This window comes from Muscardinus avellanarius (genome assembly GCF_963383645.1).
Source record: "Muscardinus avellanarius genome assembly, chromosome: 16".
NCBI lineage: Eukaryota > Metazoa > Chordata > Mammalia > Rodentia > Gliridae > Muscardinus > Muscardinus avellanarius.
The window spans coordinates 55,385,134-55,408,099 of NC_137802.1; positions in this window are offsets into that span (position 1 = coordinate 55,385,134).

The following is a 22,966-nucleotide window of genomic DNA, read 5'->3' on the forward strand; positions in this document are numbered from 1 at the left end:
ACAACCAGTGACCCAAGTGAGACTGAAAATGTTTTTGAGAGCCGAACGCTGGGCCCAGTCAAGCAAAACAAAATATAACTTGCAATGACTGTCAAGTCCTGCATGTAAAGTTTCCAAAAGCCCAGCCATGTATGTAGAACACCGGGTGACAGTGACCTTGGCTTTGCGGTGAACACCAGCTTGACAGGGAGCTGGCAGAGGTGCCGGGAAGATGTCCACTAAGGAGGTAGGTGGCTTCACAGAGAGAGCTGCCGTGGCGAGCCTCGCGGAGCTGTTCCTCTGTCATATCAGTCGAGTGACACTAGGTGACCTGTCTGTCTTGAACAGCTCTGGCGGCCCTACGGTTTTATTTATTGAGGCCGCATGGCCCAGGGTGGTGACTTGGAGTCCAGTCCTGTAAATCACGAACTGCAGATATAAGACAGGGATGATGACAAATAGCTCACAGGATTTTTGTCCAGAGGAGATGCCAGATGCCTAGCAGGTGCTGGCTCTCAGCACCTATAGTTGCGGATACCTGCAGGCAGGAGCCATGTGTGCTGCGGTTTACTTCTATTTTGAGGGGTTGAGGGATGGGTGGCTGATTGGTAGCACTTGCTGGTTCCTGTGCCATAAGTGTAAACGTCCCCACTAAGACTGATTTCAAGCTACCATCGCGGTACCTGCGGCTCTGCAAACCAATTGGCTCCGGTTCCAACACATTGCTGGTAAGTCTTCCAACGAGGATCAAGGAGGCTCAGAGGAGGAGGGGCCTAAGCGGGACCAGTGTGAGTCAGAGAGGGGGAAGAGCAGGGAAGATGGAGAGATGCCACCAAGTACCAGCTACACACAGGTGTGGGTCCAGCCTGGGCTTCCCCTCCTGTCCTCGAGCCCATCAGCACACATCATACAAACAAGCGTGCACATGTGCTGAAAAGTTGCGGGATGGGGAGGTGGGCAATTTCTCCCCGTGACACATACTGAACATTTCATAAAAGTTTCATGTTGATGTCTGATGGCAGGTTGACGAGGCAGTAGAATCGACAGAGATATCAGTGGTTGGAGAATAAGAAACACATAAAAAAATGTTCTGATCAATGTTGTTTTGTTTTTGCAGTACTGAGGACTAAGCCCAGGTGTGTTCTGCCTCTAAGCTATACCCGAGCCCTTTTTATTTTGAAACAGGTTCTGAGTTGTTGAGGGTCTTGCCAAGTTGCTGAGACTGTCTTTGAATCTCTGTCCTTCCTGTCTCAGCCTCCTAAGTACTGGGATTACAGGCATTTGTCACCATGCCGGGCTCAGATAAATGCTCTTGAGTCCCCGCTAGCCTAGGGCAGGGACCCTACCCTTGAACTCTGTCATCCTGAAGTTAGAATTATGCCACGACTCTGCTTGCCACAGAGATCTCAGAGTCCTGCTTCTGCCTTCTTGGCCAACAGGGCTTCCCAGACTGCCCAGGTGGCAGCTCATTGTTGCTGATGATGGGATGCCCTGCAGCAGGTCCAGCATGCCGCACTCTGGGTATCCTGCACTGGACTCATTATGGGCTCACTGAAGCCTCGGGTGCCCTGGGGAGCTGGGGCGATCCTTCCCCCCATTGCACACATGGGAAGACTGAGGATGGGTGAGGGGAAGTAGCTGGTGCAGCTGGCCCAGCTGTAGCAGTGGAGGAAGGGGCTGAGCCCAGCCCCAGCGGGGTTGCAGGAACCCGCATGGCTCCTGGCTGCAGCAGCACCCTCCTTTGCACCCTCCACCCTTTCTGAGCACCACATACCTCCTAAGTGCCAACCCTCAAGGGACTCATGGAGGGGGAGGGGAAATGATGGTGAAACAGAATCCCACAGCTGCGTTATCATGGGATGCCCGAGGAAGGCCATGTGGAGTGGCCCGTGGGACTCACAGCCTGGTCCCAGGAATGGCTTGTCGATCTGCTCCCCACACGGCCCTGACTTTCAAACTCCTCTGGGCACAGGCCTGAGTTTACTTCTCTGTGTCTACAGAGCCTGGCACAGGACCCAGCACACAGTAGGTGCTTAAGGAAAATGAATTGTTGCCAACATATATCCTTGGCCAGGGGCCTATCAATGTGCTGCAGAGAGTTGGGATGTCCTACCAATAGGATGCATGCTCACAGAAACACTCCCTCCTATACTCACACACACACACACACACACACACGCGCGCGCGCGCGCGCAGAAGTTGAGCATTCAGTAACACACAGACCCCCCTACATCTTCCCCACAGATGTCTAAATTCCTAGGCAGACCCACAGCTGCACCGGGATTCACACGTTCACACAAGTATGCAAGCGAGGCATTCTTAGCCGCATGCAGCTACCTGCCTCCACGAACCAGCCCAAGGCAGCCACAGCTCAGTGATGGAGGCCCCTCCCCTCGCACACGCACGCGCCTGTGCACGCGCACACACACCTTGACGCCCAAAGCCTCCCAATGGCTGCATCAAATTCAGCTCCAGGTGTTCCCAGACCGCCTCCCCCACCTGCTCCCAGGCAGGGCCACCCCACCTGAAGCATGATGACTGGTCCCCTGAGGTGGGAGCCGTCATCTCCCCAGCCCCACCACCCCTTCCCCGAGCTTCCCCGCAGCCGTGAGCCAGTGGAAACGTGGCTTTCCAGGGGCCATGTTCCTCCAGCCTCCCTCCCAGCCACACTGCACATGGACTCAGCCCCCTGCTTGGGTTCGCTCGCCTGTGGGTTCGCTCGCCTGTGGGTTTGCTCACCTGTGGGTTTGCTCGCCTGGCCCTTGCCTGGTCCTTCCCCATCCTCCCATCTCTGCTGTGGCCTCCTTATGACTAGTTCTGTTCTGACCACTCGTCATATGAGGGGCCCTGTCCCCACATGTCTGCACAGCATGGCAACACCCTGGGGACCTCCCGCTTGCATTATTTGACTTTGGAGCTCCATGACAAAGTGCATTCGTCAACGCTGTCCCCTTTACACAGAAGAAGACACTGGAGTCCGGAAAGGCGAATAGCTTTCTCCAAAGGTCACGGAACTCACTGGCACCTGATGGTGAGGGACCTGGTGTTGCTGACACATCACACCGAAATAGGGGGAAGAGTCAGGACCCCACACAGGAGACCCCGCGCTGCCTGAGGATGGTAAAGAGAGGGCAGAGCAAGGCCCCAAGCCATAACTAGTGGCCTCCTCGGAGGTCGCTTTTATCCTCCTGTATCTTCCAAGTTTTCCTTCCTTCCTTCCTTCCTTCCTTCCTTCCTTCCTTTCTTTCTTTCTTCTTTCTTGTTGTTTGTGGTACTGGGGATGGAACCCAGGGGGGCATCCTACCTTCGAGCTACACCCCCAGCCCTATTTTTTATTCTTTATTTTGAAACAGGGTCTCACTAAGTTGTCAAGGGCCTCACTAAGTAGCTGAGGCTGGCTGCGAACCCGGATCCTCCTGTTTCAGCCTCCCGAATGCTGGGATTACAAGTGTGCGCCACCACGCCCGGCTCCAAGTTTTCTATTATAAGCATGCTTGACATTTATACTAAAGAAAATTACTAAAGGAGTGGGGGGAGACAGATGTATAAGAATAAATCTGTACCATTGGAATTTTGAGCCTTGAAGGAATGCTATCTGGAGAGAGGGTGGGGAGGATACTCTTCGGCAGGTGACCCCATCATCCATTCACCCATCAGTCCTGTGGACCGAGCACCGGTCCTATCTTGGGGAGCTCAGGCCAGAGTCGGCAGGGCTGAGCCCCAGCATGGGCAATTCTAGCTCCAGGGCTCTCACCTCTATTCCTCCCTCTTTTCCTTTTTCCCCTCATTGCAGATTGACACTCAGAGCTGTGTTGCCTGCGCCATTCAATGACATATGACCCACCTCCCTTGCCCTTTGCTGCACCTTTTTGCTGAACCCAGCTCACTACTCAAGAGGCTGAGGCAGGAGGATCCAAGTTTGAGGCCAGCCTGGACAACTTAGCAGGACCCTGTTTCAAAATAAAAATAATAAAAATAAAAACGATTGGGGCTGGGTGGAACTCAGAGGTAGAATGCCCCTGGATTCAATCAAGAGTCCAAAAATAATAAATAAATAAATAAACTTCTGGGTATAGCTCAGTGATAGAATGGTTGCTTAGTATGCACATTCAACCCCCAATAACACACACACACACACACACACACACACACACACACACACACACACACATAGACTGCCAAAGGCACCCTTTAGCACCCTCACACCCACGGCCAGGGCCAAAAGGTCTCCTCCTGGAAACCTGCCCTGGCTGAGAGGACTCCTGCCTCTGTCTGCTCGCTCGCCTCTGGGTGATAGAAACCATTGGCATGGCTTTATTTTGTGTCAGTGGCTACGTTAATGCGAACCGTCTTTGAGTTTAGAAGATGTTGGGCACCCTGTCTCCTGTTTCTTTTCTCCCTTTTCTTTTTGCGGTGCTGAGGCTGGAACCCAGAGCCTTGGAACTGTCCACAAGTGCTTTACCACTGAACTACATCCCCCAACCCGCCCTTATTTCTATTTTTCTAATCCCACCTCACCTCTGAGAAAGAGAGAGAGAGAGAGAGAGAGAGAGAGAGAGAGAGAGAGAGAGAGAGAGAGAGATTGAGCTTTAGCCCACAGTAATCATTAAATATTTGAATTTATTTGAATTTTATTTTATTTATTTATTTTTGGTGGTATTGGAGGTGGAACCCAGAGGCTTTCTACCTCTGGGCTATACTCCCAGACCTATTTTATACTTTATGTGGAAACAGGGTCTCACTTAAGTTGCTGAGAGCCTCACTAAGTAGCTGAGGCTGGCTTCAAACCTGCGTGATCCTCCTGTCTCAACCTCCCAAGCACGGGGATTACAAGCGTGCGCCACCACACCCGGCAAATAATATTCTAATTTTAAGTAACACCGGACACCCTGGACAGTCAGACCCAACTTACTTATGGGTAGAGACCCTGTCCTTAAATCTATAACCTTGATGAGAAACAAAGCGTTAAGCCCTCTCCACTAGCACAGTTAGAACGGGTGGAATGTCCTGAGCAGCCCGCTTCTGCCCGGTGACCACAGACGTGTAGGTAGGTAGGTAGGTAGAAAGTAAGCCGGAGCGAAAATCTTGAGTATTAAGTCACCTTCTCTGTGGCGCCCGCATGGCAGGCAACATGCCCTTCTTGCTCTGCCTGGGCAGTGGGCTTCGTGGATAAGCCCCCTCCAACCCCTGGTACCCACTCCTGCAAGTGTTTGATCGCTGAGACGGCTGGGCTGGCTGCACGGAGTAGCAGGTGTCTGACTACTGTGAATCCCCTAGATGGCTTCCCATGGGCAAAGCACTAAGGAAAAATTCTGTAAGAGGTGTTATTTTAGGGGATTGATCCCAGAGGCATTCTACCTCTGAGCTACACTCCAAACCCTTTTTACTTTTTATTTTGAACCAAGGTCTTGCTAGGTTGCCGAGAGTCTTGCTACATTGCTAAGGCTGCCCTCAAACCTGCAGTCCTTCTGTCTCAGCTTCCCAAGTCCTGGGATTACAGGCATGTGCCACAATACCCTACCTACATGGTGTATCTTATAACAGAAAGGTGCTCCATGAAGGGCCAGCCACTGATCTGCTCACAGAAAAGAAAGAAAAACAAAGGAAGAACAAGAAAAAGAGAGATAACTTTCTTAAGAAACAGAAATAAAGAATAACACCAGGGTTTGCTGTAGCCAATATTCTAAAGCTGCAACTCCGCACACAGCAACTCACATCTTCTGGTTCTTTCTCATCAGAGCTGCTTCTTGCTTTTTGCAAAAGAAGGGTGAGAGGAAGAGGCTCCATCATGAAAAGCAGAAAGTCCCTGGAGACGTGTTAGGAGACAGTGGCCACTGGAGCCATTTCCTCTGGGTCACATTGTCTAGCCTAACTTCAGGTACAAATAAATTTGCAGGAAGTGTTCATTAACTGAGTCTGATGGGTAGGCAGTTGACTGAACATGTTTCCCTGAGCTCAGTGTGGGACTTTAGGGGTACAGCCAGACCTCTTTCTTTAAATTGGGGAGTGACTCAAACCTGAGTTTTAGTCAGACATGGTGGTACAGGACTCTTCTCCCAGCTGCTAGAGAGGCTGAAGCAGGAGGATCACAAGATCAATGCCAACCTGGCAGCTTAGGGAGACTCAATATGAAAATAAAAAATACAAAGGACTAGGGGGTGTAGCTCAGAGGTAGAATGCCCCTGGATTCAGTCCCAGTACCACAAAAAGAGCAAACAAATCTAGATTTATCACTAAGAAATAGTATGTACAGGCTTAACTTGCCCTCCTCCAAAAAAGGACAACTTACGGCCGGGCGTGGTGTCGCACGCTTGTAATCCCCGCACTTGGGAGGCGGAGACAGGAGGATCGCGCAGGTTCGAAGCCAGCCGCGCTGCCTTAAGAGACCCTGTTTCCAAATAAAAATATAAAATAGGTCTGGGAATGTAGCCCGGAGGTAGAAGGGTTTCCAGGAACCCCAGTACCACCAGAAATTAAAAATAAAAAGGGACAACTTACTCCATTTTACTGCAAAATTTTCAGTTTGTAATTGAATGTGTATATAATGTTTAATTTAGCATACAATTATTCCTTATTAAGATCTGAGAGAGACCCCCTCAGATACCAAAGCCTATGGCTGCTCAAGTCCCTTATATAAAATGGCTTAGTCAGGGCCAGAGATGTCACTTAGTGGTAAAGCACTTGTTAGCATCTTCAGGCCTTGGGTTCAATCCTCAAAGCCACAAAAATAATAATAAAAATGCCACAGTGTTTCTACACAATCTAGGCACACCCCCCATGTACTTAGGTCATCTCTAGGTTACTCATAAGAATACATGTAAATGTAAATAGTTGCTGTACTGCTGTGCACCATCCTGAAGCTAGGATAGACACTGTGATGAAAAGAAACACATCTGTGTATGTTCAGTATGGATAGAAAACTTTTCAAATATTTTCTGGTGTGGTTGGTTGAACCCACCGATATAGAGACGACTCTTACACCTGAAAGTAGGAGATCATTCTATTCCTGTCCTTGAAGAGCACACAGTTTTCCAGGAAAGACATGTAAGTAAACATTGAAAGCATCTGACGTTTGTCTATAAGTCTAAGCTAGTTATTGAGTATTTGCTTTACGCCAGTCGTAATATTAACTGATCCCCACAATACTCTACAGATGTGGGAATTGAGGCACGGAGCCCAGTTTGGAAGCTCAGAAGCAGGATTAGAACACAGGGAGCTGGCTTCAGAGGCCACGTGTTTAATACCAGTGCTACAGTAAAAGAGGACAAAGTACCAGATGAAACAGGACCAGCCAGGAGGACAATCAGCTCCTTGTCCCTGGGAGGGTGCAGCTAAGACCCTGCTGAGATGTGGTGATGTTTGAGTTGGATTTTGCAGAGTGAATTTTTTTTCATTCCTTCTTGAAGTCCTTGCTTTACTAAATGTAACGGTCCATTGTAACTTGCCACATAAATGTTTGAAAAGGAATCCCGTTTCCCCACTGGTTGTCATTATAATTCTAGGGGGTGACCCCACAAAGTGTGCCTTTGCTGTATTGAATTCAACTTTGGAGTGGAAGGAAGCTGAAAGGGTGCTGGGAACTTTAGAATAGCCAGTGTCTTAAGCCGGGCGTGGTGGCGCACACTTGTGATCCCAGTACTTGGGAGGCTGAGACAGGAGGATCGCGCAGGTTCAAAGCCAGCCTCAGCTACTTAGTGAGGCTCTCAGCAACTAAGTGAGACCCTGTTTCCAAACAAAAACATAAAATAGGTCTGGGAGTGTAACCCGGAGGTAGAAAGCCCCTGGGTTCCATCCCCAGTAACACACACACACACACACACACACACACACACGCCAGTGTCTTTTGAAACTTGCTCAATTTTTCTAGTCTGTTAGAATCTCATTTTCAGCCTCTCTGCCCTACCCAGCTCCAATGTTAAAGTCTACCCGAATTCCTCCTTCATCCATCCGGCTTTGCAGCAGGGATGTGCCTCTGACCCACCCAGCTTTCAGTGTCCACTAGCACTGGGCTGCAATGCCACTCGCCTCCGATAGGAGTCGCTGACCCCGACAGGCTGGTCCCCTAGGATTGCGAAGCGAGGACGCCAGGTCCTAACACAACCTTGTCATTGGCTTCCTCTGTGACCTCAGGTTTGCACGTCCGCAAAATGGGTGTAACACTCCCTGTCTGGCTTCCTCCCAGCCCCGTGGTGAGAAATGAGAGGACGAACGTGACCATCGTCCAGTGCCACTCAGAAGCAACATGCCCATCACTCGCCCAGCCGGGGGCCATGAACGACCTAGAAATGATTTCTACCTTTGCACAAAAGGACTTTGAATAAAAGCAAGCTGTAACCCTGACTGTGGGCGGGGGCTCCGGCTCTCCCTGGTGGGCGGCAGAAGCAGTATATCTACCTTCCCACCCAATAACTCAGCTCTTCCTTACACGATCCTGTCTGCACGTGGGGAAACTGAGGCGGGGGGAAATGACCTGCCCGAGATTCTAGATTCCAACAACTGCCCGGTCAGCTAGACCCAGAACGGGGAGTGGGGAAGGACGGTGGGAGAAGGCACGTGGCCAGAGCGGCCTGGGAGCGAGAGAGAAGGGAAGACCTTGACCCTCGGGTCCCAACTCGGTCCTCCGTGCCGGCCGCCAGCCTTCTGCAGGAGCGCCCCCTGCCGGCCAGCGGGTGCTCAGCGCCGGAGGGGCCGTCCTCTGCCAGCGCGGAATGCCGGGGGAGGAGCTGGTCGGGCCCTGAAGGGTCGCCTCCGCCCTCACTGTGCACAGGCAAACCCGAAGCTCCAGGGGGAAGTGACCTGCTCAAGGCCACCAGCCAGCCAGCGAGTTGCGCCCGCCCTTGCCCTCCACCGTGCGCCCTGCCAGCGCCGCCCGGCCCTCCAGCCCCAGGGCACTTCCTTCTCCCGCTGCTTCCAGCCCCTCCCCACCCCAGCTCAAAGGACCCAGTTCTAGTGATGGCCTCGCCTATTGGCAGGCCCGGGGGCCAGGGAAGAGCCTCTTGTGGATTCCCCACCGCCTACCCAGCCTCTGCCCACCCAGAGGCACCTGGTTATAGGCTGAACTCCCACTGGGCGCTAAACACGGTGGCTGGATTTGGTCTGGACCAGCCGCGCAGCAGCTCTGACTGAGTCCTAGGCTGGCTTCGCAGCCTCCCTCCTCGCTGGGTGCTCCCCGGCAAGTCACTCAAAATGTCTCAGAGGGCCCATCGTCCTGCCTGTAGGATAACGCTCCTTGGCTGGCTGAAGGAGGTCTTGAGTTAGTATGCCTGGCACACAGTGTGTGTTAACACATCTGCTCCATAAATGGCAGATTTGGTTAGTCAGACTTCTGAGGAGGCTTGGGCTGGTCTCTCTGGCCTGATCCCTCCCCCATTTGGAGAGGCACCCTCTTTTCAAGGTATGAGCTTTCCAACCCTAATCCTCCCGTTAAACGTGGCATCCAGGGATGGGTGACACAGTGACTATACGCCAACCATAGGAAAGGGGGCCGCTAGCCAGGCGGGTGGCACACAACTGCAATTCCGGTAGGTGGGAGGCTGAGACAGGAGGAGCACAGATTCGAGGCCAGCCTCAGTAACTTAGTGAGGCCCTATTTCAAAATGTAAAAAATTTAAAGGCTGGGGTGTAGCTAGGAGGTTGAATGTCCCTGGGTTCAATCCCCAGCACCAAAAATGAAAGAAAGAAGGAAAGAAAGGAAAGCCGTTAGAAGAAGGGAAGGCTGAACATGGGTGTATTCAGGGCCCAACTGCCAGGTCCTGGCTATTGTTCCTGTGACTGTTACTCCCAGGTACCTGGGTTTGTCTCTTTCATGCCCGTGTGTGTGTGTGTGTGTGTGTGTGTGTGTGTGTGTGTGTGTGTTCTGGGGAATTGAACCCAGGGGCATTCTACCTCCCAGCTACACTCCAGCCCTATTTTATTTATTTATTTATTTATTTACTTTTTTATTTTGAAACAGGGTCTCATTAGGTTGCTGAAAGTCTTGCTAAATTCTTGAGGCTGTCCTCAAACCCGTGATCCTCCTGTCTTAGCCTCCCTGTATTGAGATTACAGGTGTGCACCACCATACCTGGCTTAATACACTTACCCTGTGCTCGCTCTTTCTTCCCTTCTTTCTTTCTCTCTTTCTTTCCTTCTTGTACTAGGGATTGAACCCAGGGACATTCTACCTCAGTCTGAGCTATCCCCCCAGTCCTTTCGTTTATTTATTTATTTATTTTGTTTTGCAACAGGGTCTTGCTACACTGCTGGAAATCTCACTCACTAAGTTTACAAGTCTGGCCTCAAACCTGCAATCCCCCCGTCTCAGCCTCCCAAGTATTGGGATTTCAGGTGTGGACCACCACATCCAGCAACCCTGAGCTCTTATCTTTTTTTTTTTTTTTTTTTTTTTTTTTGCGGGTCTCGGGGTGGAACCCAGGGGCATTCGACCTCCGAGCTACACCCCCTGCCCTGTTTTTTATGCTTTATTTTGAAACCGGGTCTCACTGAGTTGCGGAGGGCCTCACTAAGCAGCTGAGGCTGTCCGCGAACCGCGATCCTCCAGGTCTCAGCCTCCCCAAGGCTGGGATGACAAGCGTGCGCCACCGCGCCCGGGGCAACCCTGTGCTCTTTCTAACCCTGTCTCTCTGCCTGCACTGCTATCACTCCTGGTTCCTGCCTCCTAGAACTTGCAGCCCACAAGTGGCCCATCATGGCTGTCCTGACATCCTCACTGTGCCTCGGCCATTCTGTACTGGAGCGCTGACATCCACCATGTATCCCAACATATGTATCTGAGAAAAAAGGGGGCCCCCCCACACTGGTGCTGCCTGGACCTGACAAAGGTGTTGACCAGCCATGAACCGGCTGCCCAAGGGTCAGGTGTCCACAGCTTGTCGAGTTGTCTGTGTCCATAGGAATAGGGTATGTGCTACAAAGCCTGGCCACAAACATATGAGCATATCTAGTAGAGGAAGAGCTTGATAAACATTGTTGAGAGTGTTGTAATATATAGAGAGGGGGATAGTGGGAATTGAACCCAGGAGTGCTCTAGCGCTGAGCTACACCCCCAGCCCTATTTTTTATTTTGAAACACAGCCTCACTAAGTTGCTGGGGGCCTTACTAAGTTGTTGAGCCTGGCCTCAAATCTACCACCCTCCTGTGTCAGCCTTCTAAGTTCTGGGATTCCAGGCATGTGCCACCACACCCGGCTGAAATTCTTTAGAAAGGAATAACTCCTTGAGAACTGTTTTAAATGGCAAATGGCCTCCTCTATCTACTGAGACTTTCATGCCAAAATGTCTGTTTTGTAAATGTAAATGTGCATAAATAGTATCTGCGTGAAGCTCTATATACTCATATGTCTGTCTTAGCAGCTATGACTCCAGGAGCCTGGTATGGTGGCACATATCTATGATCCCAGCAGCTCAGAAGGCTGAGGCAGGAGGACTGGAAGTTCAAGGCCAGCCTGGGCAACTTAGCGAAACTCGGTCTCATAATACAAAATAAAAGGGGGCTGGGGGCGTAGCTCAGTAGTACAGCACCCCTCGGTTCAATCCCCAACACTACACCAAAATAAATAAGTTCCAGGAGTCGGTCTTGGAATCTGCAAAACTCAACTAATAGTATTGGGAGAAGCCCTTTCCCATCCCCCGAATGACCAATGGAAAATGATTTTTTTTAAGGCAGCCTGTCCAGTCCCCCTGACCACTCTCTGGGCGCTTCCTCATCCTTGCTTCCTTCCCCACTTCGCCCTCAGCCGTGAAGTCCTGACTCTGCAGAGATAACAGAAGCCCGAGTCTTCAGCTGCGTATCTCTGAGCGGAAACAGGGAGACCGGGCCGGGGCCGGCTTTCTCCCCGTGGCCCTCTCATGACTTCTGGCGGAAGCAGGGAGCCGGCAGAGAATGCGACAGGTTCCTCCACCCATAGCACAGGGAGTCGAGCTGTGGCCTGGGGTTGCCTCACACCGGCCACTCCCTGGGCTGGGGGAAGACGCGGGGAGCACGTGGACAATGCTGGTGGGTGCGGCCCTGGTTGCTCCTGGGACACAGGTTCCTCCTCCAGGCACATTACCCCAGCTGTCAGAAAACAGCTCCTGCAGACCGGCCTGTGGTGCAAACGAATGGGGTCTCCTGTGTCGCCTCTTTGCAGTGCTCGACACGCATAGCTGTACACGTCCACCTTAAAGCTGGTCTGGTTGGTTCTCTGCCAGCTGAGTGGAAAGCTGAGTCTCGCTGACCACCAGCTACCCCTCCAAACCCGTGCACACGCCCAGCGAGGACGTGACCTCCGACCTTTCCACCCAGCGTCAGCCTCTCAGAATTACCCCAGACCCCTGGCTTTGAAGTGAGAGGGACCAGAGTTCACGTCTCAGCTGCAGCACTTATGACTGTGACCTCGACCAGGTCACACAGCCACCCTGGCCACACATCCCTTATTTGTGAAGTGCGAGTGGGTGGTGCCCACTCTTGCAAGAGACACTTTTTTGTGTGTGGCACTGGGGTTCCTGGAAGCCCTTCTACCTCAGGGCTACACTCCCAGACCTATTTTATACTGTTGGGTTTTTTTTTTTTTTGAAAACAGGGTCTATTAAGCCAGACCGGCTGGCTTCGAACCTGCGCGATCCTCCTGTCTCCGCCTCCCAAGCGCGGGGATTACAAGCGTGCGCCACCACGCCCGGCTGCAAGAGGCTCTTATGAGGATCACGAGGGAGCATGTTACTCGCCCAAGACCAGGGCCCAATGTCTGCTGTGTCCTGGCATCGGTCCCACCCCCAAATACTCTCTCATTTATACTCCAGACTTGGCCTAAAGGACATCAGCGCTGGGCTCCGGGGCAGGCTATCTTTGGTCCTTGAAGTGGAGTTTGGGTTCCACAAGTAGAGAGAGAAAGCAGTAAAATGGGTGTGATGCTAAAGCCAGACATGGTGGTGCACACCTATAATCCCAGTACTTGGGAGGCTGAGACAGGAGGATCATGGGTTCACGGCCAGCCTCAGCAACTTAGGGAGAACCTGTTTCAAAATAAAATAAAAATAGAAAGGGCTGAGAGTGTAGCTCAAAGGTAGAATGCCCCTGGGTTCGATCTTCAGTACTAAAAAACAAAACAACAACAATGGCCAGACATGGTGGTGCACGCTTGTAATCCCAGTACTTGGGAGGCTGAGACAGGAGGATTGTAGTTTCAGGCCCAGCCTCGGCGCTGGGCCCTGACTTCCCCCGAGAGCCACCGGTGACATTCCACTGGCCCAATTCCCTCAGCACTTTTCTGTGCTCCTCCCCTGAAAGGAGAATGAGGTGAATTTCAAGCCCCTTGGTGGGGCGTAATTGCTACCCCTCCCCACCCCCACACTGGGTCAGTGTTCCTCCAGGTGCTATTCCTAGGACTCCCAGCAGGTGTCACTCTGACCTCGACCATCCAGGCTCTTGTCCTGGGTCTATGGACAAAAAACCTTTGAGGCCTGGGGGCTCCCAGTGACCCCAAAGGTAGGTCCTGGCCTCAGAAGAGCCCCGCAGGGAGGGTACTATCCCTAAGAGAAGCATCCTTTCTCCATTCTACCAGGATCATCTTACGGAATGGCTGCGCCCTTAGCCTCAAGGTTAAGAAGCTGGGGAAGGGTACAGACTGGGGGGGGGGGGGGTCTGAAGCAGCTCACTGTCCTCCAATCCAGTTGGATCTCCGCGTCCTGCATCAGGAGAGACACTCCTCTCACAACTTCCCCATTCTCCTGAAAGCTAGCCTTGAGCTTTGGGGACAAATCCTGGTGACTGATGAGACTGATGAGGGCCGCTCTGGGTCAGCAATCACTCTAATGCTGGGTCCAAAGGCACCAAGGGGGCTGTGAGTCAGGGAGGCTTCGTGGAGGAGGAGTGTGGATCTAGCAGATTAACTCACAGTCCTGCTCACTTTAAGAACAAGGGAAGGACCCCTGGCATGGTGGCGCACACTTGTAATCCCAGTACTTGGGAGGCTGAGATAGGAGGATTGTAAATTCCAGGCCAGTTTCAGCCACTTAGCGAGACTCTGTTTCAAAATAATAAACAGATAAATAAATAAATAAATAAATAAATAAATAAATAGGGTTTGGGGTGTAGCTTAGTGATAGAACCCACTGGGTTTAAAACCCCAGTACACACACACACACACACACACACACACACACACACACGAGAGAGAGAGAGAGAGAGAGAGAGAGAGAGAGAGAGACAGACTCAAGAGAAGGGCTAGGGGTGTAGCTGGGTGGCAGAGGGCTGGCTTGCCTGGCATGTGTGAGACCCCAGTTTCTATCCCAGTCCTGCAAGAGGAAGGGGGAGGAGGATCAAGAAAAAATAAGGGAGACTGGGAGCCCATGTAGGGGTGTTGGTACTGTCCGGGGGCTGAACGCTAAGTGAGTTCACAGGGGCCAGTTTGTGGAAGCAGCGTCTGAGCTGTGCTCCCAGGGCTGCTCCTCTTACAAGCCAGAGGCTCACAAACCACAGACTGGGAGGCGTGTGGGACTCGGGAACCCGCAAGGAGCACGGCAGCTGTAAAGGAATAGCAGGGAAGGGGACCATCCAGGCTAAAGCTGGCTCCTCTGCATAGGGACAGAGAAGAGGGGAGGCAGAGGCAGCCAGGAAGGACTCAGCCGCGAGCCCACCACCCCGTGTGTTTTATTCCCTGGGCTTTTTTTTTTTTTTTCAATTGGTGGTACTGAGGACTGAACCCGGGGGTACTCTCCTACTGAGCTATACCCCTTGCCCCTTTTAATTTTTTTGTTTGTTTGATATATGGTCTTGCCAACTTGTACAGGCTGGCCTTGAACCTGTGATCTTCCTATCTCAGCCTCCCAAGTACTGAGATCACAGGCGTGCTGTGAACAGCGATTCCTAGAGACCAGTAATGCTCCTGGGACTCGGGCCTTGGTGGCTTGCCAGGAGCCACAGGAAGCAGCCTTTGCTCTGACCTGCTGACAGAAATTCTCCACCCAGGGCCTCCTGCTCGAGTCCCAGGCCCGGCCAGTGCTGCTTCCCCAAGGCCGAGCGCCAGTCACTGATCACAGTGAGGGTCTAGGACACCGCGTCCTCACACTGTTTACTCTCCTGGCCACGCAAGCACTCATCCACTATGCTCCAGGGTGTCCCCGGGGCCAGGGCACAGCCTAGAGTGGCCTGTTTCCCCCATGGGGCCTGTGACGAGGACCAGGGTCCAGAGTGCAAGTCCAGGGGCTATGCCCCCCAGCCAGCCCTTTCTGAGTCCCCTGTCGAGGACCCCCAGGGCCTTAGACAATCCATACCACAGTGGTCCACCCAGAGCCCACAGAAAGGCTTGCCCAGGGCCACACCGCATCTGCTGGCCCCTCTTAGCTTTCTGGAGACCCCAGGGGGCTGGGTGTCACCCCAGAGGTGGCTGTGACACTTAGGTGGCCAGGGACACTGCCTTCCTTTTTGGTTCCTTTGCAGCTCTGGGAGTGGGGGCAGGGCTGGGGCTCGAGGGACTCTCTCAGGGCAGCGGCAGGGGGCGGGGCAGGGGCTCCCCTAACTGCAGAGGCTAGCCTTACACACCCAGCAACACATGTCCCCCTTTATGGCCCGGGCTTTCTCTTGGTGCTTAAAGGCAACTGTGAAAAGAACAGGGCTGATCCTGCCTGGCCGCCGTCTCCTGGCAACAGGCCCGGCAGGAGGTCTTTCTTCCCCCCCACACACACCTCCCTTCTCTCCACCACCACCCCCTCCTTCCCCCCCTGTGTCTTGTGTATCATTAAAACTTCCCTCCCTGCCACTTCGCAGCCAACAACCAGGCCCTTCTGGGGCCGTTCCCTCCAGCCACCCCCAGGGGTGAAGAATCCCAGGGGTTAGGTCCCCAGAGAGGAGGCTTTGTGCTGTGGAACCAAGGCTTAACCCACATTGGCCACGCTCAGGAGGGCGGCCGCGACCACCCCTCTTCTTCCGACCCCACCCCCCAGGACCTGTGTCTTCTGGGAGCACTTGGAGGTAGCCAAGACCACCACGGGCACTGTCCAGCCCTGCCAGCACCTCCTGGGACTGGACGCCATGTCGCTCACCTAGAACACAAGCCCCCACTGAAGGCTTGAGTAACTGGCTCCAGCAGTGTCCTGGTCTGCCCTGAAGGGCACAGGGACACAGAAGGTAGTGACCAGGGGGTCCATGGGAGGCAGAACATTCAGTATCTGACTGTGAGGACCAGAAGGACCTCATTTGGCCATTTCAATCTAGAGAAACACTGAGACCCAGAGAGGGTAAGCGCCCTGCCCAGGTCCACACAGACAGTTAGGGAAACGCTGGGGCTGGGACACCGGCTTCCTTCCTACTCCCTTGGTCTGGGCTCTTTATATACTTCACTGGAGGAAACAGGGCAAGCCAACGTCCTCCTGGGCCCTTCCTACCTCTAGAACAGTGTGTAAGGGGTGTCTGGATTTGGCCCAACTTCTCTAAGACCCTCTGCCTCTCCTTCCCCATCCATGTATGCAGAAAGCCTCTGGGAGGCCTAGACCACAGGGCTGACCAGGACCTCGCCCGGCCCCTCTGGACAACTGGAGACAGTTGAGCTTCCTGCCCCACCACGAGTATTTGGGTCACAGAGCCCCAGGTGCCGGCTGGATCCGTGTCCCCACATCACCTGTCCGATACCTCAAGGCAGGGATGATGCTGGGGGTTCTCAGCTCAAGGTCAGGGTGGGTGATCCCAGATGCAACCCTGCTCCCCAATTCTGCCAGTTCCAGCCTCGCTCACTCTAGGGTTCCCCACCAACCGGCAGGTGCAGGCCTCCAAGAAGATGCCCTGATCACACAGGCTGACCGGACAGGTCTTCCAACAGCACGCGCTCAGCCCCGCTGTCCCACCACCCAGTGTTCCCCAGACTCCAGGAACTTCCCTGCCCCACAACAGCACAGGACCCCTTCCGTCTCTCACCATTTCCTAGTCTTTGAAATTGATTTGCACTGGGCTGGGGGCGTGGAGCGCTTGTCTTGCACTAGCAAGACCCTCGGCTCCATCCCCAACACCACCCCACCCCCACCCCCACACACAGATTGATTGGCACAGCACTTACTAATTTCCACTGAAAAAGAAACTTTAAATGGCTATGGTTTTCAACAGTGTGATTCCATTCTCACCAGAGCCTCCCAAGGTGAATGCGTGGCCTTCTCTCTTCTTGGGTAGGGATTTTAGAGAGCGTCAGAGAGTGGTTAAAGTCATATTAGCGCCCAACACACTTTCTCCTCCACAGTACTCAGAAAGAGTGAAGGAAAAAGGGATGGGGGTGTGTATCAATGGCCATTCTCGCTGTGTGTGTGTGGCTGAGTTATCTGACTCTACGCTTGGTCTAGTGGGGCACCCTGTGTGGAGGACATTAGCCAGAGAAATGCTCTAGAAATTTCAACCTTTGGCCAAACCTTTTGCAGATTTTCTTAAATTCTGGAGAAAGCCTGTGTGGTGGCGCACACTTGTAATCCCAGTACTTGGGAGGCCGAGACAGGAGGATCACAGGTTCTCAGCCAGCCTCAGGTACTTAGTGAAGCCCTCTGCAACTTAGTGAGACCCTGTTTCAAAATAAGAGATTTAAAAATAGGTCTAAGGGTGTAGCTACACCCCAGCTCTACTCATATCCTTTTTATTTATTTTATTTTATTTTTTTTGTGGGTCTGGGGATGGAACCCAGGGCCATTCAACCTCCAAGCTACACCCCCCTGCCCTAGTTTTTATTCTTTATTTTGAGACAGGGTCTTACTAAATTGCGGAGGCCTCACTAAGTAGCTCAGGCTGTCCACGAACTGCGATCCTCCAGTCTCAGCCTCCCGAATGCTGGGATTACAAGCGTGCACCACCACGCCGGGCTTCCTTTTTATTTCTGAAACAGGGTCTCACTGAGCTGCAGAGGGCCTCACTAAGTAGCTGAGGTTGTCCACAAACCACGATCCTCCTGTTTCAGCCTCCCAAATGCTGGGTTACAAGTGTGTGCCACCACGCCCGGCTTTAAGACCCTGTTTTGTTTTTTTAAAGAAAAAAATAAGGGACTGGGCATCTAGCTCAGAAGTAGAATACTTGGGTTCAACCCCCAGTACTACATACACAAACAGAACCAAACCTGTGAGCTGTGGATTAGCAGGAATGGAGGGACTGAAATAGCAAGCCTGGAACAGAGCTAAGCAGAGGGAGGGGAGATCTGGGGCTGTCCACCTGATTGTGGTGTCTGTCTCCCCCACAGCATCACCCTGACTCCCCCCCTCCCATCGTAACCTGGGGCTTTTGGCCTGTGAGGACTAGACCTCAGGACTGTCCCTTTGGGTGAGGGGTGAGGCTCATGAGCAGGGGTCCCGTGGGCAGGTGGCAGGTGGCAGGCAGCCCCCTGTCCCCACCTTAGGGAGTGCTCATGTTGGAAGGTCTTGTCCTCTACTAGGTAGAGGCTGAGAGGGCCTGTGGATGGAGGCTGAGATTAAGTGGGAGAAGAAGACTGAAGGAAGGCAGCTCCTTCTTCTTTCTTAATCTGTATCATTCATACACCAGAGATTTCACTGTTTTAAAGTATCCAGTTTGAGCTGGGCAGGGAGGCATTCACCCGTCATCCTAATTCTTGGGAGACTGGCACAGGACGATTGCGGGCTGGAGGCCAGTCTCAGCAAGCTAGCAAGATCCTGTTTCAAAATATAAAAAGGGCTGGGAGTGGAGCTGGGAGACAGAATGCCATTGGGTTCAATCTCCAGCAGCAGAAAAATAAAGTGTCCAATTTAGTAGAATGTGGTATATTCAAAGCGAAGTGTGACCCTCACCACTATCTAATGGCTAAACATTTTCATCCCCAAAAGGTACTCTGTGTCCATCCGCGGTCCAGCTGCCACTTCCAAGAAAAAGAAAAGGCAGACGCAGGCGGGTCGTGCTCTGGGTCGTGAGCCCCAGCTCAACCCTGCACCCCTTGCGCTGCTTCCTTCTCCCACAACTCTGCTCAGGATGAGTCTCCCAGCTTCAGGCTCTGACTTCACCCCAACCAGACTAAACCTCCAAACTAAGAACAAATCCCTCACTCTTACAGAAAGTCAGCTTGTAAATGAAAAAAAAGAAATTTAATCCAGCTGCCCGGTACCAGACTCCAGGGGCGAGGAGGTTACAGATCCCATCCGGAGGTCTTTGGCTGCTAGGAACAGCCTCGAATGGTCTGAACAACAAGAAAAGTGTGTTTCACATCGCGAGGCGTTCTAAGGTGGGACTCCTCTGCGGGCAGCTAAGGGCGCGATGGTGCCGTCGGAGACCCAGTTTCTTTCTCCATTCGCTCTGTTTTGGTCTCAGGCAGCTTTCCTCACAGTCACAAAATAGCTGCTGCTCCTACTTTGTCTTCATTCATTCATTGTGGTACTGGGAATTAAATCCAGGGGCATTCTGTCTCTAAGCTACACCCCCAGCCCTATTTTATTTTAATTTTTGACACAAGGTCTCACTACATTGTAGAGGGCCTCCCAAAATTGCTGAGGCTGGCTGCAAACCTATGATCCTCCTTTCTGAGTCTCCCAAGTACTGGGATTATAGGCATGTGCCACCACGCCTGAATCTTTGTCTTATTTTATTTATTTATTTATTCATTTATTTTGCGGGTCTGAGGATGGAACCCAGGGGCATTCAACCTCTGAGCTACACCCTCTGCCCTATTTTTATTCTTTATTTTTTTTCTTTCTTTCTATTATTATTATTATTATTTTTGGTGGTACTGGAGGTGGAACCCAGAGGCTTTCTACCTCCGGGCTACACTCCCAGACCTATTTTGTGTTTTATTTGGAAACACTACAGGGCTCTGAGGCAGCCACGCAGAGGAAGGCCTCCCCAGCTGGACACACAGAACCCCACTGGACCTCAAGGTGAAGGAACATGGCAAATGGACCCTGCTGGGATGAGGCGATACCAGGCGGGTGCCCCTGGTCTGCCCAAGGGCCCTTCCACACCTGTGCCTGCCACAGGGCCCTGGGCCTCTGCGCAGTCAGCTCGGCCCTCACCCTTGTGTCGAGGCTCCCAGGTCCAGGGCTGAGGGCTGGCTGCCCTGGGGTCCCATCACTGGCTGCCGCTGGCCACACTGGTCCGTGGGCCAGAGAATTAGTTAGCAGAGCTCCGGAGGCTGCAAAGTGGGGCTCGGATGAAATTTCCCGCATCATCTCCAAAGGTAACGTCAGCCTCTCCTGCTCATCTCCCTCCTGTGCCCACCAGCCTTCTCCCAAGAACATGCTTACCATGGTTCTCATTGATCTGACCCTCTATGGCGGGCTCCCCAGCAGAGCTCAGTGCAGGCCCAAACCTGGGCTCCTTTTTTTTTTTTTTTTTTTTTGTGTGTGTGTGTGTGGCACTGGGGGTGAAACCCAGGGACTTTTCTACCTCTGGATTATACTCCCAGACCTCTTTTTATATTTTATTTGGAAACAGGGTCTCACTAAGTTGCTGAGAGCCTCACTAAGTAGCTGAGGCTGGCTTCAAACCTGTGCGATCCTCCTGTCGCAGCCTCCCAAGTGCTGGGATTTCAAGCGTGCGCCACCATGCCCGGCTACCTGGGCTCCTTGCTCATGAGCGCTCACCAGGTGCGGTGTGGGCGGTGAAGAAGTCAGGCAGCCCCCTTGGAGCCCTGCCCCCCCCCGCAGGCCCCTTTCAGGTTGTCACTGGGGGCCCTGCTGTCTGCTGATGTTCCCACACACTTGGGAGTCCAAGAAACCCCAAGGAGCCATGTCCTGATGTAGTCTGTACGGCCTTTGGCCACCAAGGCTCCTTCCTGAACCACCAACTGGCCTTGGGTTCAGGCCCCAGGGCCTCAAGCCGGCTAGCCACTATGGAATGGGATTCAGGGCTTTGAGGCAAAGTCAGGAAAGGGGGAGAGAGGAAGGCTAAACAAGAGGACAGGGAGGGACACAGCCTGATCGGAGGGCCACCGAGCGCCAGATGCCCGTGTAGCAGTGGCTTCTCCACAGGTTGCCAACCCTGATCTCAGCCTAGGGCTCGCCTGTCATGTGAGAGGGGGACAGGGAGCTGGGCGTGGTGGCCACGCTTGTGATCCCAGCATTTGGGAGGCTGAGATAGGAGGATCGCGGTTCGTGGACAGCCTCAGCTACTTAGTGAGGCCCTCTGCAACTCGGTGAGACCCTGTTTCAAAGTAAAATATTGGGCTGGGGGTGTCACTCAGAGGTAGAATCCCCCTGGTTCCACCCCCAGTACCAAAAAAGTTAAATAAATAAGGCGGGGGGCAGGGCCTCAGAGCAAAGCAGTGAGGGTGAGGAGCTCTAGTGACCAAGATAGGCTCAAGATGGGGGCTATGTTGCCGGGTTCGTGGTGGCGCATGCTTGTAATCCCAGCACTTGAGAGGCTGAGACAGGAGGATCGCACAGGTTCCAAGCCAGCCTCAGCTACTTAGTGAGGCTCTCAGCAACTTAGTGAGACTCTGTTTCCAAATAAAGTATAATATAGGTCTGGAAGTATAGCCTGGAGGTAGAAACGCCCCTGGGTTCCACCCCCAGTACCACAAAAAAGATGGGGGCTGTGCACAGTAGAGAGGCCTCAGCCCTGCCCCCTGCCTGAGGCCAGCGTTCAGGAGGCCACGTGTGTGGGTCTTTGCAGCCTCTTGGAGTCTGAGTCACAGAGTAGGAAGTGGGCATTGGAGAAGGGATAGATGCACAATATGAGGTCAGTGTTACGGGCTCTGCAGAGACACAGCTGGGCCGCAGTAAGGTGTGAGGGGCTTCTCTACAGAGGAGGCTGCCGCTCGGCTGGGGACGGCCAGGAGGCTCCTTAGGAGACACCTGAGAAAGAAGCTCTGCCCTCAGCTGAGAGATGGAAACCAGATACTCCTTGCCTGCCATCTGCCGTGTGGCTGGCACTCCATCCGCAGGCTGAGGACTCCCTGTGAGCTAGAACGCCTCATCTCCTCTGCCCAACTGGAGAGAGAGGCCCCAGTGCAGGAGACCAGCACGCCCTTTCTGTGGCTCACTCCCCTCCTAAGGACTCTGACCTCAGGTGGCTTCCCAAATCCTTTGGGGAGCTGGGCTGACAAGACAGGAGGAAGTGACCCTCCTAGGCCCACAGGTGGCACCTGCAGTCTGGGACCAGAGGTCCCAGGCCAGGAAAGACTGGTCACAGCACCCCTCTCCGGTTCACAACCTCCCACCCCTTGGTGGCAAGCTGAGGCTGTCAAGGCCCCCTGAGAAGGCGTCCTCAAGGTCCCTGCCTGGTAAAGTGCCCGGGAATGTGAGCCCGGAACACACACCCTTGTCCCCTCAACGTGTAGCTGAAGGCGTCCTGCCCTGGGACCGGTGGGCTGTCCCAAACGAACCACCTGGGTCCAGAGGAGAGAGTAGCCCAAGCCACGCACACCTTATCCTCTGCTAAGCTCCGGGATTGCGGCATAGATTAAGGGCATTTACTCAGGAGGATACCTACTTACCCAGGATCCCCCAAGATCCGGGCTGCTCAGCACAAAAGGCGCCGGCCCCCCACTGGCTGGGGCTGCAGGGCGGGGCCGCGTGCCTAGCCTGCGGGACTTCCCGCCTTGCCGTTAACACCTATGCAGGGGGGCGCCAGGGCTCCGTGTGCGGAGAGCACAGGCTCTGAGCAGACACCAGTGAGGCTGTGTGGCCATTTGCAGCTCACCTGCATGTCCAGGACTCTGCCTTTATGCCAGACAGGCGAGCCGAACATAAGAGAAATCTTGTCCAATTAATTTCTGTGCTCACTCCTGCTTCCAGGCTGTCCCCTGCTGTCCAGCCTTCCAGTGGCACCCCAGGGAGCTAGCTTGCTCAAAGCCATTCTGGGAGCCGGCGGTGGCGCACACCTGTAATCCCACTACTTGGGAGGCTGAGGCAGGAGGATCGCAGACCAGTGAGTAATTTAGCCAGAGCCTGTTTCAAGATATTAAGGGATGAGCTGGGCATGGTGGTGCACGCCTCCGGCAGGCAATCCCAGTCCTTGAGAGGCGGAGGCAGGAGGGTTGCAGGTTCAAAGCCAGCCTCAGCAACTCAGGGAGACTGCAATTTAAGAGAGGCCGTTTCCAAATAA